The sequence below is a fragment of the Pempheris klunzingeri genome, chromosome 20 (genome assembly GCF_042242105.1).
Source record: "Pempheris klunzingeri isolate RE-2024b chromosome 20, fPemKlu1.hap1, whole genome shotgun sequence".
Lineage (NCBI taxonomy): Eukaryota > Metazoa > Chordata > Actinopteri > Acropomatiformes > Pempheridae > Pempheris > Pempheris klunzingeri.
In genome coordinates this window covers 13,590,266-13,610,532 of record NC_092031.1, presented here as the reverse complement: position 1 = coordinate 13,610,532, position 20,267 = coordinate 13,590,266, and the positions used below count along the sequence as shown (strand labels likewise).

General features: G+C 44.0%; 1 protein-coding gene across 2 annotated transcripts in view; it reads right to left on the bottom strand.

Annotated features, from left to right (window-relative positions):
• raraa (retinoic acid receptor, alpha a) overlaps nucleotides 1-3,817 on the bottom strand; it is a 136,775-nt gene extending 132,958 nt beyond the window's left edge. The window contains exon 1 of one of the 2 annotated variants that reach the window (XM_070851339.1): nucleotides 3,790-3,817. The gene's annotated coding sequence lies outside the window, so the exon portion shown is untranslated. The remainder of the gene's footprint in view (nucleotides 1-3,789) is intronic. The other variant, XM_070851336.1, reaches the window with a different exon arrangement.
• Between the last annotated feature and the right edge of the window lie 16,450 nt (nucleotides 3,818-20,267).

Here is a 20,267-nt window from a genome sequence, read left to right as displayed (position 1 = left end):
TGCCAAGGCCGGGCAGTCCAGGGAGCTATGTGGAGAGCTGCGGAGAGAGAATCAGTATGCAAAAGCAGGCCTGTCTAACTGCCGCCGGCCGATGTGAGCGCAGCTCCCACATCCCAACATCAGAGCGGCTCCAGAACTCCCCCTCCAAAAAATCCCACTCGGCTATACTCTCATGGTATCGGCTCCCACCCTTCTTCTCTCCTGCTTTTCCCACACTCGCCCCATTCCCTAAGGCAATGGCTACGTCATTGGGCACCACAGCCAAACCACTGTAATATCCCAATTTATTTCTACTTATTCTGACAGAGTCTGGGCCTGTTTCATTTAGGTCAAGGCTGGTTTTATTAGTGCAAAGCTACAGTGCTTGGTTCCACTGGACTCCATTTGTAGAGGTAACTGTTTCTATATTAGGCCAAAGATGTTACTCGCTGACAAACTGAATTATTCTTAATGGCAACATCGGGAAACTGGCAAACCAACACATGCATGGTAGACATTAAAACAAATTCTAAAAGGCTAACTTCATTGGTTTTTCCTATTTAAAGTGAATGAAACTCTAATTCTGCAGTGCGTTTTTTTTTCACTTCAACTACTTCCTACTCCAGAGACATCGCTACTGGCAGTTAGAATGTGACAGTGTGTGGGTAGGACTGGGTAGAGGTGTTTACCGTAAGGAAAGTGCTGGGTGACATCTCCAGGGTGCCCTGCCATTGTGGCGAGCGTGTCTCATCTGTCAGTGCCTGATGAGTTTGTGCTGCACAGCCACAGCCTCGTGCGTCAGCCTGGCTTGTCAACAAAAGGGGAGAAGGCTGCTATGGAGAGGCTGTGTGTGGACCACTACAGACGAAACCAAACTTAACACACACCACACACCGAGGGCTTTTATAAGGAGCGCTGGGTCAGCCAACAGTACATCTCCAAATTCTTGTCTCAAAATATTTCCTCTTCACTTTTGCTTGATCTGCATTTTCCCCTCCCACTGCTAGTGGTTAGTGTGTTATTTGCGAAGGATGTTAACTTGTGACTGTGAGCAAAATGATCTGTATGTTTCAACGATATGGTGACCTACTGAGCTCTATGAATGGATGAGCACCATGAGAGGATGGAACAACACACTGCACCAACTTTCTAACTTGCCACGCAACACTCAAAATTTAACAAACTTAATTCACAACACACAAAGTTGATGCTAGTTTTATACCACAGAAAAGTTAACAAAATATATAGTATGATTAAAAGCAATGGCCAAAACCAGCACAGAAATCTCTTAAAATCCAATCAACTTTTGATAACTCATCATCTCTCCTCTGGTAAATTGTTCCACAGTGAGCAAAAAAAAAGTCATCAAATGTGAAAAATAATGCTGACCAAAATAGGAGCCCATGACTCACTACTACGTTGTTCTCAAAGAGCAAACAGGAGCTAAAAATTTCCTTTACAGTGTTATTCACACTTGACTTTACAATCTGCAGAGGAAGAAGAGGGACATGGTGAGGGGGTGGGGGATGTAACGGGACAGAGTGAGTGTGCCGCTGCTGCAACGATGATGACACATTTAGTGCCATGTGAAATTGAGGTGTGCGAGGCCTTCAACTGGCACTGTTCACACGAGGAGAGAACCGACTTCCCGTTGACGCTTGACAGAGAAGGTTGACAGTATCACCATAACCTCTCGGTTTGTGCTTCGTCACACACACACACACACACACGCTGCATTTTCAATACTCTGCAGTGGATTTATTCTATAAGATTTCCTCTATTTCACTATTTATATAACTGACTTGCTGCTATCTGCCCATTTGCACTACTGTGATTATTGTGTGTGTTAAGCGCACTGAACGTACTTTTTCTGTACTTTGGTAGAAACCAAAAGAAAGACAAATTTCCACCAAAGAAAGTCAGTGTAATCTAACCTAAACGCACGGTTAATTTCCAGGTTATTCATTTTAAATACATTGTTGCAATAACAATCCAAAGTTTTCATTAACGCTCAACGAGGAGGAGGCAGTCTGAGAAAAACATGCGACTAGAGCTGCTGTCAACAATGATTTGAGGACACAATTTCCCAAACCTTTCTCACGTTCTCATGTTAGATCTCAAGTGTTAATATGAGATTTACTTACGAGCGCCAACATCATACCTTTCAGATAACCTCACTGCTACCATTAAGACAGGAAGTATATTTTTAGAATTCAGTGATGGGCGTGATATGGGATCAGACAGGACAGCAGATTAAAACAGCTATAACAAAGATCTAAAGGTTATTTTCAGGATTGTTATCAAGATTATCATATGGGAAGGGTTAGTGAGCAGGTAGACAATCTCGCACTTAGCCCAAGCCTTGCCAATTATGTTTATGGCACAATATTTAATTGTGAATCACACCAGGGGCCAGGTGACAGGGTGGGAAAACCCTCTGACGAGCCAGATTTCCCACCGTGTGACTCAAATGCATCTTGCTCTGAATGTCACAGGTCGCCACAACAAAGGGCATCTTCTTCTGCCCGCCCCACCCCACAAAAATCAGCCTACACTGCCATGTCTGCAGCCAATATCACAGAAGTGGAGTCATAAATCTGTAGTATTATAGAGTATCAGTCAACAAACCATGCTGTGCCAAATGCATAAAGTGCGCTGATTACTCAAATCAAAGGAAGCATGTAGAAAGTACTTGTTACAGCCATAAGTGGAGGGTAATAAGCACCGTAATCTGCGGTTTTACAACGCTGCAGGGTATGTAACGCAAGTGTTATAGCACAGTCGTGACATTTAATTTGCAGAGATCCAGAAACCTCAAATTCAGAACCTCAAATTGGCACATTATCTTGACAGGAGTTAATCAGGGGTGTAGAAGAATTAGGGGCATTATCTGTCAGCTTGAAGTGGTACTTTAAGGCTTCATTTTGTGTAATGACAGCAGAATGCATGCATGTGTGTGTGTGTGTGTGTGTGTGTGTGTGTGTGTGTGTGTTTTGGGTCATCAAGTTTCCAGCTCAGTATTAGAGCACATCAAAAGAATGCAGGCTGCCCCTGTGTGAGCTGTGCCTGTTCATCCATTTCCACACACACACACCGTGGAGAGGAAGTAGGCTCCTGATATGATCGCTATCAACAGTCAAGTATACTCTGCACTCGAGCAAAGTTCACCTCAAGCCCAAAGCAGCCCACGACCAAGCCAAAGCCCACCAAAATTCACCAATGCACGATGTCAGAAAATACATATTTCTGCACATTCCGTTGTCCTGACGTTGCAAAAAAAAAAAAACACCAAACAAACGAGCTCCTGTCGGAGAGGACTGAGCTCAGCGTTGCGTGTTTGTTGTTTTTTTTTTTATTTTACACCACATATCGGCACTTTTCTGAAGCGCAAAGCTACTTGGCTGTCAGGTTGGCTGCTGCTAATTGGCTCCAGGAAAACTGTCAGATAACGCTGCGTCTTTAACAAGCTACACCGAGGAGCACAGGAGCCTTAGCTTCGCATGCTAGCTGCTCTGACAGGCGTCGTAGCCGCCGAGTACAGCGTCGCTCGGACCTACACGATTTTAGTTTCTCTTCGACGCCTCTGGAGCCGCGAATTGGCAACTTGACAGGAGTTTCGGACCTTCGGTTATTCAAGTCGCTTCCTGGCAAAGACCGGCGTCCAAAAGCTGTCGCACCGTAGCCGGGCATGACGCATTGAGGAGCCTCCAGGTGAGGCAGTTTAATGGGGTTCAGCTCCGACAGAGGCTGAGACCACGCAGTCCAAATGTTGACAAGCTGTCAGTGACAAGATGGTTTTTTACCTGGGACCTGTTGACTCCTCCTCCTCCCTCCGGTCCCCACGGGCTGCTGGTGGAAGTTTCAGCCGCGCAGCTGTGTTTCTCCGCGGTGTCACTCTTTTCAAAGTTTCCTGCCGCCTCTCAAATCTGCAAACGGTGGCTCTCACGAGTCCTGAGTGACACTCGCCCCCCCACCCCCTCCCGCCTCTCCGCGAGCCGTGGGTACGAGACGGCGCGCCGCGTTCAGAGAGCAGGCAAGTTTGGCACGGCTTACGCACAGGCAACCATTGCACTCACGTTCTCTGGCTGTGAAACCCAACACCAGCTCTGACCCCGCCTCTTTTCCTTTTCTAGGGGCCAGTCCTCAAAAAGTGGATGTCCTGCTCCCTCCAGATGTGCTGCTCCGTGCTCTGCTCCAGTGATGGGAGGCAACAAGAGAGTGTGTTTTCAACGTGTAGCTCCCCTATGCTTCTCAGAGATGCGTAAAAACAGCCCTTTGTAGCCTCGGTCTGCAGCCAAAAGAGAGTTGCAAAAGACCTACTTAACCTTTAATGTTAGGTTGAAGTCAGTGGGGCCTCCTGTGAATGTGTGATTATGTAACTTTTGATATTTCAAAAGCAGTGCAAGTTTGCAACATAGCATGCAGGAAACCAAATGAAATGTTATACTAATTTTGTGCAATCTTCTCAAAATGTGTGGGCAAAACATGGTTGAAGAATTCTTTAACTTTTGCAAGGAAAATAAAGACATTTTGAATTTAGGAACACAACCATACCAGTTATGGATTCATTACACTGAAATACATTTCAAAATAACAGAACTAACATGCTAAATGTTTCACACTGTTGTAATAGTAGCTTCACTCTCAAACTACGTCTCTCATTATGAGGCTTTACATAAACATCTGATAGAAAATCTAGTTTTCCATATAGGGCTTTTTTTTTGTCATGCTCTGGATTAAAATGCAACTCCATATCATCCCTATGGGGCACCAAAGAAGCAGGAGATTTTTCATATTTTATTCAAATATGTATCATTTGTATGAAATTTTAAACAATTTGGCCTTTCCTCCGTTGCGTGACTACGCCTCCCAGTCCTGCTGAGAGCACCATTAAAGGCTCTAAAATATCTTCCATCACAGATCGCACTGTGCCCTTTTGTCACACTGCATTTGGGTCGTCAGCTTCTTCTGTTAATTCTACCACTCAGAGGGATTCTCCGTCGGACCACAGGAAGAGCTGCAGCTCTTTTTGCTCACTGACTCTGCATTTTACTTTAATACTACACATTTTAGCTGGATTTGAAATGTTTCTGTAACCTACATATGAGTAGAAGGCTAATGTGCACATCTTTATGTTTTTACTTTTTTTTGTGATGAATGTCATAACTCTGTGCAAGTCTTTAATTGTGCCTGCGTGCGAAAAAATAGCGGCTGATACAATTAATATGATATTGCACATAGCTCATTAGAATTTAAAATAAAAATGAACAAAGAAAGCTCAGTGTAATGTAAGCTATAAAACTAGCGATAAGGGTGTCAGTCCTGACCTGCACATTTCTTCAACATTGCGGTGTAAATTAATGGGTACCAATTTGATGATCAATCGTTCACGGCTTCAAAAATATGAATAATTCTCACTTTAATTTTATTTTGTGAAGTGAAAACTTTAGATTGTTCACCACAAATCAGACAAAAGGCAGTTGATTTTTTTGTAGATATCAACTGAAGCTTGTGATAGGTATTTTTTTATAGACTATGTAAATAATTGGTTAATCCAAAATAGACTGATCAGTAATTATAATAGCTGTTGTTTGCAGGTTTAATGTTTCCCTGTAAACTCAAGTGTGCTCATGTGTGTTTGCATAGGTGTGCATACAGCAGTAGGTGCACGCATCTGTGAGCGTGTTTGCGTGCGAAGGAGTTGTGTGTCAGGGGAAAGCACAGCTTCTCTCCCGTCCCTCAGATATGACTGCTGCACTCAATAGCTTTCCACCCCAGAGAGCAAAGTTTTGTGACAGGAGGTAGATGTGAAACCCCTTGTCCCCCATGATTGGACAAAAGACCACAAGACAGCAACTGACATCCTTTGGCTCTACGTTACCTTCTCTGTTGCTCTTCATCTTTTTTTTTCCTGGGAGCGATGACACTGCCACAGAGAGAGTGCCAGCGACAGTATCCTCCTTGTTCCCCTTGCTGCCTTTAAGGCTTTCTTATACAAAAGCTGTGAGTGGCACTAAGCTGTGTCAGTTGTCACACATCACCACACAAGTGAGGAATGCAGTGCTTGAGGAGGGGGGGGGGGTTGTGACATGGGACACACAGGCATGCGAGTAACCATGGACTGAGGGAGTCATGAAATGCTAAAAATGTGTAGTGCTGGAAGTAGCTGCTGTCATAACAGAGTGGTTGAAGAGATGGAACCATCTTATTTCACTGTCTTCTGACAGGTGGAATGGGGACCCAGCATGCGTATGTATAGCACGTGTTCATGTAGACTGGATATGCTCGCCCTTGTTCACTTAACTGCAGTGTGGGGATTTGTATTGTGTAGTTTTGTGTTTCCTCTACATATCTCTCGGTTGGATAGTAAGGCCTCTGGGGTCTCCTTAGCCCAGCTGCATCCTCCACTTGTAGCCAGGTTTACACTGGAAGTTACTGGAGTTGAATCTTAATGGCTTTCCAGTCTAGTAGAGCTCCCCTCTAGTCTGAGATTTGGATATAGACTGCATTTCAGCATGCGCTGTACAGTGCACTGTACTGACATGTCAAGCATAGCAAAACCCCATGTGATACATGTTCCATTTAATGCTTTACATAACATGCCTGTATGCAAGCAAACCTTCAGAATGCCAGGCTTGACGCAGCAGCTTGTCAGGCACATGCGTGAGCTTGGTGTCTGGCTACTATACAGAGGCAGGAAATCACAATTTGGACATGCTTGGAAGATCCAAGATTTCTAATGCTGCCTTCCCTTCTTTCAAGAGTTTCAAGGAGCGATTAAAAGTGACAGACAAGCTCGACATTGACGTGAAGGATTAAGTACAGTGTGCATAAAGAATGTCAGACTATGCTTTTGGTTAGTAGAACAAACTGGGATAGCTAGATCCATTACTTTAGTGGTTTCCAAGCTGAAAATCAAGTTGAGACCACCCAGTGGGGCATTTAAGGGGGTCTGAACGTGATTAACAGGATAGGAAAACAAACACTATGTGGACTACAAAAAAATCTGCTTTTTCTTCCAGGCTTTCCTCTAATGTAAGCTTTTTCAGTATGAATTGTTGGTTCATTTGACCACTTCTAAAAAGTAGGGGAAATATGGGGGGGGGGGGATCACTTTTTGGTTGAAGTGGTCACAGCCCATAAATATATCCAACCTGTGATGATGGGGTGTCCAAACTTTTTTCACTGAGGGCCATGTACAGAAAAACAAACAAAGGGCTGGGCCACTCACTAGAAATGAGCTATATTGCTAACTTTAATCCACTAGAGGTGATGTATATCGCCTCACCTCTAGTGGATTAAAGTTGGCAAAATCAATCAAATGTAGGTAAATTCTGCTTGATAACTGAATATGATTCAAGAAAAAAAACAGCCTTTCCATTAGTGGGCTTTCATTTATTAGCTGTGGTACAAGCTGGTCTTTGCCTTGTAGGCTCTTGTTCAGTGTGTTGAGATGATCAGTGAGATCCACTAAAAATGCCAACCAGAGAGGGTCACTGAGCTCATGAAGAGGTCCTTCTCTCTTCAAAACTGGTCGATTTCTGATCTCAGGGAATAAAACCGCTGCAGCACAGCGCCACGACTTAGCCAGCACACATGAGAATAGTAGAGCAGCCCCCCCACAGCATCAGCATTAGCATTAGCATCAGCATCAGCATCAGAGAGGGAAGCTTGAAATAGTCTGTGCTAGAGCCCTGGTGGTCAATCAACAGCCTTACCTCCACTTTCTTGCCCCTCAGCAGACACCATAGAGGCCAGTCCTTTGCGCTCGCCTGTCCCAGCTGGAGCTCCATCCGTAGTCCCTCCACACAGCTCGTCCCATTTAAGTCCCATCATGCCAACTGCATCTGGCACAGCTTCAGAAACATCCTCACCCGTCGTGGTGCTCTTTAGACTGCTAACATCAAGCAGCTCCTCCGTAATGCAAAAGTGATCGTCATTAGTTATTAGCTGTGCTCTCATCGCACACCGCGTCTGAAACTTTCTACACTCACTTGCTCACTTATGTTTCCTTAATTCCGCCATTTTGGGTCACCTGTAGCAAATTTCTTCTTCTATTACTCATTTTATACAGAAGCTACTTCATTCAAGACAGTTACTCCCCCTAGCGGTGAGACTAAGAAGTACAATACAGTCCAGCGCAGGTTTCATGTGTGGGCCGTAGTACAATACATTTTTAGAATTTCCGGGCCGTAGTTTGGACACCCCTGTTTTAAAGGAATAGTTTGACATATTTGCCTTCATGCTGAGAGACTGACACCACTCATTTCTATACAGGAAATATGAAGCCATGGCTAATAGCATAGGATAAAGATTGGAAACATTTAACTCATTGACAAACTAATTTGCATTATATGTTATATAGCTTGCTTGTTTACTATGTACAAAAATGTAAGTGTAAAAATGACAGTTTTAAAAGTGTTATTATGTGTTTCCTTGGCCAAGAGCAGTCTCTTGATTCTCCAGTTTTTATTACCTTTGGACAGAGCTGCACCAGCCCTTTCTCCCTGTTTCCAGTGTTTATCCTGTGCTAAGCTAAGCTGCTGGCTGTAGCTTCATATTTGGTGTACAGACATCGAACTTTCTGCAAACAGCAAATAAATCAATTTTCCAAAATGTGCTCATTCCTGTAAGAGGTCTGCAGAACAACAGACTGACAATCACTGAATTACTTGATAGAGACAAACTCTGAGATGCTCTCAGAGGCACATCAAACGTTCACAGTAGCCTCACAGAGCTGCCTTAATCCTGTTATTCCTTCATATGAAAACCATAGCATGAAATAGTCCCTGTAGATGGTGATTGTTACAGGTCTGTAGTGGAGCGTCTCTCTCGTGTTTCATTTTACAAGGCACCTGGTGAGCTCCCTAGCAGGTGTTCAGTTTCTGCCTCTAAACACCGGGTACCTATTTGCTGTCCAGTGTGAAAGTCCAGCGCTATTTCCAAAGTGTGGTAACATTAGCCTGTCTGATCAATGCTTTCACCCCCTGCATGGGGCCACATACCACATGTCACGGCCTGGCTCACAGAGAAAAAGAGAGGGTGGCAGGGGGCCCCTCCTCTGCAGACGGTGTCACCCACACCCAAGAGAAACATTTCCAGTTCCCCAAATGTCAGCAGACAATTACAGTGGGGCGTCTAACGCACTGGGGCAACGTGAGAGGCCAGGGTCCTGACATAAGAAAAGGCCAGCAGTCTACCAGCCTTTCTTGGTATACATTTCGGGGGTATCTGAGTCCTGGTGTAAGAGAGAGAACCATGAAGCTGCCGATGCTTGGTGGTCAATCACCATTCGCAGAGTCCCTTGACTTATAATTCATCCAGCCTGCTGCCTTCTTAAAACCACGTATTTGTTTGAAACTCCCAGCAGCCAACCATTCATCACTCTGTGACTCTCCTTTATTAGCTTGTCATCCATAGAAGAGTGTGCCGCTGAAATAGTCAAGTAGGAAGCACTTCATGGCGTGGCTGAGGGCTACATGAGTGGGCCTTATAAGAGAGCCTTTACAGATACTCCAACAGAAGGAGATATCACACAGTTTTAATGCTCAGATGGTAGCCTGACGGTAGCTGAATGTGCCACCCTTGTCTGTAACTGTGTCTGATGTCTGGACATGGTGAAAAGCTACAAAACTTTTGCATCGGTTCCCTTTATGGCGCTAGGTTGTGAAGTATTGAGACGAAATGAGCAAGGGGGGAAAAAAAAGAGAGAGCAGATGAGATCGTATCAGCCGCATGGAAACAGTTAGCCGAGCCCCAAAGCCTCCTTTGAACTGCAAATGGCTGCTAAGAAGCAGCTTTCACTCAGAACACATTCGAATAACATGCCACCAACATCCAAGACGACACAGAAACGTGCATTTCCACCACACACACATACTACTACCACCACAGCCGCTGCCACACACAAGGGACACCCGTGCAAACCCACCCACATCCCTACCTAATCTCACCTGCAAGAGAGAAAAGCCATTATACAGTTTAATTTTCTCTTTCTCATTTTTTCCCCTCCTGGCAAAAAAAAAAAAAAAAGATGATTTTTCAAACCTCTGACAGCCGAGCCTTTCGCAGGATTTAGTCCATCTGAAAACATGTGGTAAGCCTTGTGGAATGTTTCAAATGATTCCCAGATGTGGGCCGCAGACAGGTTTAACCCATTCTTTTCCCGCTCAGCGGCAGGGAGGAGATATAAAGGAGGCCTCGCCGGGAGAAAGTCTGGGCAATATCAAAAAAAGTTTATCCCTCTCCGTCGATTTTTGTTACTTTCAAAGCATTAGGGCTCACTGAACTGTGGCTTAATGTAATTTGCCGTAAAGCTAAAAATGGAAGTCTTCTTATGCTGCATTACCCAAGAATAAAGAATGCAAGAGCGCTGCTTTTTCCAGATGACTCAGCATTCGCAGTAACTTGGCAAAGTTAAAGAAAACACCTTTATTAGGGACAATTCACACTCCCGACATCGTTAACTTGTCTCTGCATTGCTCAAAAGACTGTTTTCTTGGCGTTTTTTCCCCTGCAAAGCAACCTGTAACAAAGCAGAACATTTCTTGTGTATCAGCTCTAAAGCAACATCACTCAGGGCATTTAATATAGTCTACTGAGCTTTGCCAATGTCTCATAAAAGAAATGCTAGACTTAAGCTTACTTAATGCTTCACTTAAACTTCATCATCATTGTTTACATGGTATGATTAAGCTGCGGCTCAAAACGTCGCTGGATCGTTTCATGAAGGACATAGTTGTTGTAGTAACACTCCCAAAGATGGCGGTTTTGATGAGATAGGGAGGGACGGAGGGAGGGAGGTAACAGAGGAGCCAAACTACTAAACGGGGTGGAGAGAGCGAGTGAGCCGCTTGATATCCTATGAGCAATAAACTCGAGTGACCCCGTTCCCTGTTCTCCCTCTCTATCTTCAGCTCTGTCATTCCCTCCCTCTACCTCTTCTCTCCTTCTTCCTCTCTCTCCTCCTCTCTATACTTCTCTCTCTCTCTCACCAGCCTGGCCAACTGTGAAGCAGTTGTCCAACACGCCCGTCAGCCTGCCAGCCAGCATGTTGGCCTGAGTCCTATTATACACAATCATAACAGACAGAAAGGCTACATGCAGACAACTGATAGAATTGAGCTAAAATTGAGGGCAGGGAAGAGTGGCAGGGAGTCACTGCGGCTCTGAGTTGGTGAAAAAGCAAAGACAGATAGAGGAGCAGTCAGAGAAAGAGAGGTAGAGGGAATAGTCTTGTGCTATGAGAGTCTTAGCAGGACACCATAGGCCATATGAGGCCAGAGCAGGCTGGGAAAGATTGTTACTGCTTTGAGCTTCCACATGTGAATGCACCGCAAAACCCCCTCTCCCTTTTTTGCCTCCCTCCCACAAGCCTCCCTAAGGAAAGACCAGTGTTTTAAAAGAAGCACAAACAACTGCCAACTCCAAATTCTGCTTTTTATTTCTGAAGGGGAATCAAGCGTGCCTTTGCTTCCTTAGCTGTGCTGTGTTGCAAGAAGCCTGATGCTCTGTTCAGTCAGGTCATCCATTAAGACAGAATGAGTTGTAAGGCCTGTGATCACATCCAGAGGGGGGTTTGGCTAAATGTGCGCTAAGGTCATATTTGTGTACCTTTCATTTCCACCTCTTCCCATCAAATACCTCAAATACCTGATCTTGTTGACATGCAGAGGAGGCAGAATATGCATGAGACGAAATCAAAAACAACTATCAATGTGGCTGCAAATATGCTTAGTCCTCTTCATACTAAGAGTTAAACAAGAAGGTCGATAACCACTTTCATGTAACGAAGTATGAAGCGAGAGCTGGGAGTTGATTAGCTTAGCTTAACGTAGAGAATGGAAACAAGGAAACAGCTAACCTCAAAGTTTATATCAGGAAGCTCTAAATCTGAATCACTTTCTAAATCACTTTCTTCTTTTTTGTTTAATCTGTACTATCGCCATCACTGCGAGGTTACCAGGCAACCTATGAATGAATGAATGTCTTTATTGTCATTGCAACAAGTACAACGAAATTGAAAAGTGCAGCCTCCTTTAGGTGCCTAGCGAGAGACTCAAGGAAGTAATTGAGCCAAGCTGCCAGTCGCCAAGAAATTGTTGTGTCAAAAAATCGTTTCAGCATGCAACTTCCCATAAAACATACAACATGCTGACTACAGAGCATTGGAGCTGTTGGTAGGCAGATTTCTCTGAATGTTGGAGATTGCCAGGCAAGCTGTTTCCACCTGCTTCCAGTCCATATGCTAAGCTAAGCTAACCATCTCCTGTACAAAGTTTCATATATACCATACATGCTAGTGGTATTGATCTTCTCATCTAAGAAAATGAGCATGTTTTCCCCAAACTATTCCTTTAAAGCTGGCAGAGCTTTATGAAAATTAAATCTTCCAACCTAAGCTCTAAGCCATCCAAGCAAAGCAAACATGTTCTGTGATAAAGTCATGTCACACAACATGATTGAGGCATCCTTCCCAAAATAACCACCTGGCAGCCTCCATCTGCACACCGCCTTTATACCCACACATAAGGTTATGTTACACCCCCCTCCCTCTCACTGTGTCTTCCATTTTGGATCATCGGGGTGCCAGTCGCCAACATGTTCCCCTTCCCAGCATCTCATCAGAGAAAACCCAGAGAGTATGTCCCTTTAATTAGACCGCCCGTGAAAATAATGGCGCATTAATGACATTTCTATGGGGGCCAATGAGCTGGAACAACAGAGGAAAGACTAAATCACAAATCAATTCCAACAAATGTAATTAAGGCTTAATTAGCCTCCAGGGTGTCACTGGAATGCCATGGAGGGGTTGATGTAGAGGAAGAGAGAACGGGAGAGGAGAAGTGAAAGAGAAATTTAGAGAAAGTCAGATTGTCATGGGTCATGAAAACAATGTCGGCTCTTTAACCTACCTCGTGTATGACAATCAAAAAAGATATGCTACATTTGTTGTGCATCATGCTATGATATCATAACACGACTTAATACTCTCAAAGCTTTGATTAGAGTCATAAGAAATGCTAGCTTCTGTATGTAAAATGTGTGGCTCTTGGCACGTGCCGAGGCGGTTTTAAAGGGGAGGGCTGATTTAAAGGCAACACTTCCACTGTGGAGCCACACAGCCAGCGCTGGGTAGAGAAGTGCTAATTCTCTATAAAAACAGCAGCATGTACGGTTAAGCCCTGCAACATTCTGGTGTTAAAAAGAAAGGAAGAGGGGAGAAAAAAAAACAACAGAGAGGGGAAAAAAAAAAAGAAATGCAAAACCGCAGGGAGGCTTGGAGAGGACTGGCCTGCCTCGCTGGATGCCAGATCACACAAACACACACTCTTGCGCCAATAAATGAGCTTCATAAACTGCAATTAAAACCCTGGGCACTAATTTAGTGGAAATGGCAGCCTGTAAAAAGCAAAGAGTGTTAGAGAAAGGAGGAGAGGGGGAAGAGAGGCAGAAAAGGGGAGAAGTGGAAGTTTCTTGACTTTCTCTCTTTCTCTCTTTTTTTTCATCCTCTGCATTAATGCAAAACATACTTTTTCCGGGCTTGTACCACACACATGCAGAAACGCAGGCACAGTGATTGACTCACTTTAATGCAGGGAAGCACAGACACACACTCGCACAATTGAGCACACATAAACTGTGTATTTTCTATTTCTATAAACAACAAACAGCACGTTACTATACGAATTATTAACACAAAACGTCATGTGAAGATTCTTTCTATTTCTTGCTCAGTCTTCCTCCTACACAAACACACACACGTTCACTTCACACACACGTACACCCTCTCTCCCAACAGTGATCCAGGAAGGCAGGCAGGCAGGCAGGTCTGTCATATCAGAGGTGTTGGGGCTGGACTGGACACGGCTGATGGGAGACATCTGCCCAGGCTGCTTGTCTATCAGGGTCAAAAGACTAGAATGAGGTGTCAGCATTGTGATAAAACAGCCCACACACACACTCGCACACACAAAAAAAAATACAAGGTGCAGGAAGAGAAAGAACCCACTCCATAAACGTCTTACACCTAGTAGACAGCACAGCCTAATCTGTCAAGTGACATACTCGATATGCTCGCCAGGTCAGTGTTTATGTTACAGCTAGCACTGCTGTAATTGGGGATGAGCAGTCACGTCATGTGACTAAGTGCAACTCTGTTAAAGGCCTTCAGTTGCTGACCTGCAGAGTGACAGTGGAATATCAGAGGCTGGAAAACTGTGTGATGGGTGCAGCCGCTGCGTGTGAATTCCTTGTAAAGCAGCAGCAGCTATTCCTTCGCACAGGATGGGTGGTTTCAACATCTCTTCCTGGTTAGGATTACTGCTGAGTATCATTTGACCTTGAGCCGGCTCGTCTTCCCCTCCTTAAAGACCGATCATAAGCTGGAGCTTTAAATGTTACTCCTTCATAGTCAACTTGACAACAAATGTCGGGAAACCGGCAAATATCACAGTAATGTCAATAAAGATGTTCCCATACCATACCTGTAACCACAAATACTAAATCTAAAAGCATTGCAGTAAGCTTTTATAAATGTTATATACTTAAGAAGTAAGAAGTCTTTGAGCTGTATTTTTATTTTGTCAGATAATGTGACTGTAAAGCCCCAAACACACATCAGTGGTCTCATCCCTGCACCATATCCCTGCAAATGCTAAGCATACACTGGAACTAAGTAAGCAATGCCCCGTGCCATGTTGCATCTTTTATTTGCTTATTGATTACAATGTCATGCTGTGGCAAAAGCAGTGGAAACAATGGAGGAAAACCTGGAAGTGATGAGAACTGAGGGGTGTAATGCATGGCTGAGCAGGAGACCGTCTCAGAGGGGGGCAGGCATAAAGTAAACTCTGCTGGAGAGTAAATAAAGGGGATTTTTTTTTTAAACATGCCCTGCACTGGCTCACAGAAGGGGTTCCAGTTTTAAAAGCAACAGCCACCGTTTTTTCGTTGTTTATTATGGACTGTTATAACGTCTACAAGAAAGAGAAAGAACGAGGGCTGCACAGATATGTAGATTTGTCCTCTGTTGCCAGTCTGGGCATCAAGAACATCTCTCTTTGTGAAAGAGAAAAACAACATGAGCTTGGCGACGGAAGTTTGAGGTTTAGGCTTTTATTGCCACCCGAGTCCTCTGCTCGATCTCTTGGTTCTATCTTGGGTTTCCTGTGTAAGTCACCATTGCACTAATGTGCCCTTGATGACTCTTTGCACGAGCAGTCACATGCAGTTTCAATAAAGCACACAGAGTTCAGTTTACCTTTTTGAGTAAATCAAAAAAGTGCATAGAGTAGTTCGATGAATTAGTAGAATGCATCAAATGAGCAGGACTCTCCTTGTGATGGGCAAAATTAAATAACTCTGTTTCTATTATGAGAATTTCTAAGTTAGTGTTTGTGACATCAAAGGAGTTTTGAAATAGATCTTATCAGATCATGTACTTTCAACGCCCTCAGTTGAGAAATTACTTCTTCTACATGGAAAACAACACTGAGTTCGACCATGATCTGTTACTGATAATAACTGATGAGTATCAGATATAGAGCTGAAGTTACATATTCAGACAGTTATATTAATACATCAGTGTAGACATTTCACTCACCAGTTTCAGTCTCTATTTTGGCACACTCACTCACTGTCGCTATGACTCATCCCATGCAGGCACGCAAATGGGAAATGATACCCACATACAATGATGAGCCGGGATCAGATGCTGCTCATCTGTGACTCCTGCTGCCTTTCCCAGGGCTACAAGTGGCCGCACAGACACAGAAAAACAGGCAGTGAGGAGTGACCATAATCCCCAAATGTCTCCCTGTGATCCTTAAGGAACCTGCTGCTGATCTGATCCAAATGAGGCAGAGAAGGAAAACTCCTTCCCTTGATCTCTCGGCAAGAAAAGAAAAAAACAACAGGAGTATGATGGCAATCTTCTATATTCATGACTCTCACAAGAAAGAATTTTAGAAGAGTGAGCAACAGTGCAGATTTCCTTTTTGATCTAAAATCAAGCAACATCAGGACAAATGTCCTGACACCACTTTGGATACTGATACTGCTGTGCACTCTTCCTGTGCAGTAAAATAGGAATTCATGGCAGAAGTGGGCATCTAATGCAAAGAAACCAAATATCAGATTTCTGTGTTTGTTGTTTAATATGACAGCAAATCTAAGACATGTTTATTTGTTCAACTCGGGTAAAAACGTTGCCCTTTTTGGGAGTTATTTTTTTATGCATGCTCAAGAGCATAGCTCCCACTACTGCCCCTGAGTTAATTCACAAAAACACCAACTTGCAGCTCACCAGCTTTTTCCTGTTGTCTTTGTCACTGTCAGTGTGGTTTGTCTGCATTTGTATGAGTAGTGAGGGTAGGAGGAGGTATAGTTTCTTGTCTACAGCTACTTGCTGCATTTCTTTGGTACTTTTTCAGTATCAGGTGACAGTTTTTTTTTTAAATGAAAGCATACACAGTAGGTAGAGATCATGATGTTTCCTTTTGTGGGACCAATGCTCACACAAACGTACCTATATGACATATAGGACACCACTGTTGGCTGTGGCTTTGCAATAATTTGAATTATGAAAACTTTCACAACAGTTACCAATGCTTGATTTAGCTAGTGAGATTATTGGCCTTGCACTTAAAACAATGAAATTTGATCCACGGTGGCAGAAAAATAAATCAGAGATGTTGTTCACAGGGTCTTGTGCAAAGCTTCTCTTTCAAGCTGTGGCATCTTTGGCTCTGCAAAGTCTCACTTTCCCCAGCGGGATTCCCCAGTCAGAGGAGAGGGGCAAAGGAAAATGTATCATCAGGTTGGAACAGTGCCACATGTCCATGTTAATCCATGAGTCTGAGCCACTCATTATTGCCAGAGCTGATTAGGGAATGCAGTTTAATAAGGGCTAACCTATAGTGATGTTGGGAAGAGGCTGCAAAAACAGACAGGGATTATCACGCCCACCACAGGGCACACAGGAGCGCAGGAGCAGGCACGACCGCTGCATCTGGAGATGGCCAGATGTGTTAAGAGCTCAGTGACAGGTACAGAGATTAAGGTCGCACTGTCCTGGTTGGATTAGCGCCAGGCGCCACACGATGCTAATGGCCTGGCAGAGTGAAGGCATAGGTAGGCTGGCAGATGTCAACACGAGGCTTTTATGTTTGTGCCCGGCCCCTCTTTCCACACAGCTGCCTGGCATCTCTGCAAGCCAACTTTACTCTACCCAAACAGATGAGCGATGATATAAAAGGCTTGAGTAGCAGCAGCTGAAGTTATGAAAGAGCACCAAAAGGTCCCAACCTTTTTATCTAATAGTGGATAGAGAGTTGGCCTCCTCTCTTTGTATCTTTTGTCTTTATTTTCTCTTCCTCACTTCCTTACACATTGCCTCATCTGACTCCTAAAATAAACGTTTTATTGTTAGACGAGGGAAAAGACTTTGCCAGAACTGAAGGTAACCGGACCTTCTGGGTGCTATAAAATGTATTCATGTCCACCCCCTGCACAATCTAGTGCAATCCAGCGCAATAGCTCTGCAATAAACACGAACTTTGGGAAGTTTATTATACTACAATATACTGTTACGGTATTACATGTTATCGTGTTTGCGCCCTCTAGGGGCAGGTGGTAAAGGGACTGCAGCTGGGGTTGAACAAAGATAAATGTATATGCTATTTTTTAAGCCTGTCGTTGTAGCTGACCCCAGAGCAGGCCAGAAAAAAAATCTGAGAAGAACAGAATGTAACGGTGAAATATGCAACTAATCACAATGTAGCACGACTCATTGTGATGCAGCACGGTGCTTCCCTTTAGCTGGCACACCTGAGTTCATGTTGTGTTTTTCCTTGGTTTGTTATCTGTCAAATGGATCCAGCAACTTTTTGACAGCTTTGTCTCAAATATGTCTTTTGACATATTCTCAATGACTCAAAGGACTGTCAACAAACTCCATGAAAAGACCAACACCAACGATGCATTGTTCTGTCTCTCTTTCAAAACGGTTCACAAATATGTTTTTCAATAATTTCCTTAAACAACTGGACACTGTAGTTTTAAGATAATGTCACTCAGCCGGGGGTTAGTAGTGAATTTGTTGGGGATTATTTTCAGCCATGGATTAATACACGTTAGTTGTTATTTAAGGCAACATAACATTTTGTGTGTGTCCTTTGTAATGAAGGAACTCAATGCAATAATGTGGTTCATGTTTTTAATAACTCGTGTTACTTACTGTAATACTAGTTTTTGTCCTCTGATTTTATATTTTAAGAAAAACATCATCAGCCGTATCCTGTAAAGGATCCATAATATTTTTGTTGATTAATATTCTGTCAAATAATTGTTTCAGCACCAAATGATATCACCAGAAGAGCCGGAGACAGATAACAGACAAGGACAGTGAAGGCAGCACAGTGCACAGTGAACTGGCTGAGCAGGCAGGCAGGCAGGCAAGTCCCTCCAGGGAATGGCTGGAAACGGGAACATGAGTCCACATTTCTAGACAGAGACTGGCCTAGTTTCAGGAATATAGTCCGTGCTCTCTGTCTCTCTCTTTCTTTTCTGTCTCTCTCTCTTCTCCAACACAGTAGAGCAGCCAAACACATCATGCAAAGTTAACATCAAAGTTTGCTCTCAAAGGTCACTGGATCTCTTGTGGAAGAGTCGACCTCTGTGCTGCTGGGGAGAGGAGGTGAGTCGATAAAGGCAGCACTTTTGCAGGCTGGATGTTGTTACTTTTTTCTCTTCTCTCATCCACTGACCTACCACCCCTTCATCTACACATCTCATTATTTTTTGATAACCCCCTATTTTCCCATCCCTCCATATCCCTCCCTCTCTGTCTCTCTGTAAGCCTCTCACTTTTCTCTTGTTCCCTGTTTTGAGGACATGGGCTTGTTGAAGTGGAAAGATGGGCCTGTCGAATGATATTATGACCAACGTAGGACCAGTGGAATGACGCAAGGTGTGCAGAGCCAAAAAAAATCCAACCAAAACAGATCAGACGACTCCATTAGCCTTCTGTCTTTCTGGGTTCTCCATCCATCCTTACCTCATCCCTGCACAGCTAGAGCAAATACAGGGACGCTTAGAATGAGAGAGAGAGAGAGAGAAAGGAAGTTTGGAAGAGTGGTTTAGAGGGAAAGAGAAATTAGTAGCGCAGCCAGTAATAGAGGGAGGAAGGACAGAATATGAGGGACAGAAAGAGAGTCTTTGGAGCGAACCGTAATCCAATAACAGGTCTTATGAAAAGACACGCTGACCATAAAAACTCCGCAGAGGTTACACGGGGACTTAGCCAGTTATATAGAGCATGTCCAGTTGGCAGAAGAGGATGATGGGACAGGGAAGGGCAAGACAGAGAGGGGAAAAAAGGACAACAGGTTTGTTCATTTGTTAATCCCCTAAAGCCCCCCTACCTCCAATGTGTTCATCCCAATCTTTCGCTCCAGTGGAAACCCACCTCCCCCCGCTACACTGTGATAAGATTTCCCTGGAGAGAGTCAGATGGCACCACTCCACCCCCATTTACCTCCTTTCCTTTCTTTTTTCTGTTTTAACCTTCCTCTCTGTGTCACCCGTTGAGTCTTTCTCTTCTCTTCCTCTCTTGCCATCATATCACTCATTCCCACGGCACTGATGTGTGAAGAGCACTGCAGGAGAAACCTCCACCAAGGGGCCTCTTAAGTATTCAAGGTCACCGCTTGACAAAGTGTACGCTGCAGCGCGTGGGGTGTTTCACAAGGCATGTGATGTTTTGTAATATTTGATGCGCTTCCCTGCAAATCGGTTGGTGTGTGCTTGTGTGTGTGTGCTTGGGTGTTGGTACAGTTTGTGACAGCATGACCTGCGGACAGGGTGTGTCCCGGCTATGGCGATGTTTTCACACCAACATCATCAGTATTTCTCAAGACCAAGTTGACTCATGTGGGTTTATTTGTACAAATGTGTTAAAACAGCATGTTATCACATATATCTGCTATCTGGCGAAAACCTTTGCATCTCATGATGACTTTCCAGGAAGGAAACTGTTTTCAGCTTGATAGCTGCGTAATGTTGAGAGTTTCATAAACCCAAAGATTAGAGGGTGTTTTTCAGCCATGGAGGAGATGGTGATCCTTTCACTGGAGTTAGAACACAGTGTGTCCTGATGGCTGAATGGTTAGCACATACCACACAAATGCAATACCCCTGATTGGATTCCAGCCAGGGACCTTTATTGCATGTCATACCCTGCTATACCTCTGCCTCTATGCTGTCTATCAAATAATGGCAAAAATGCA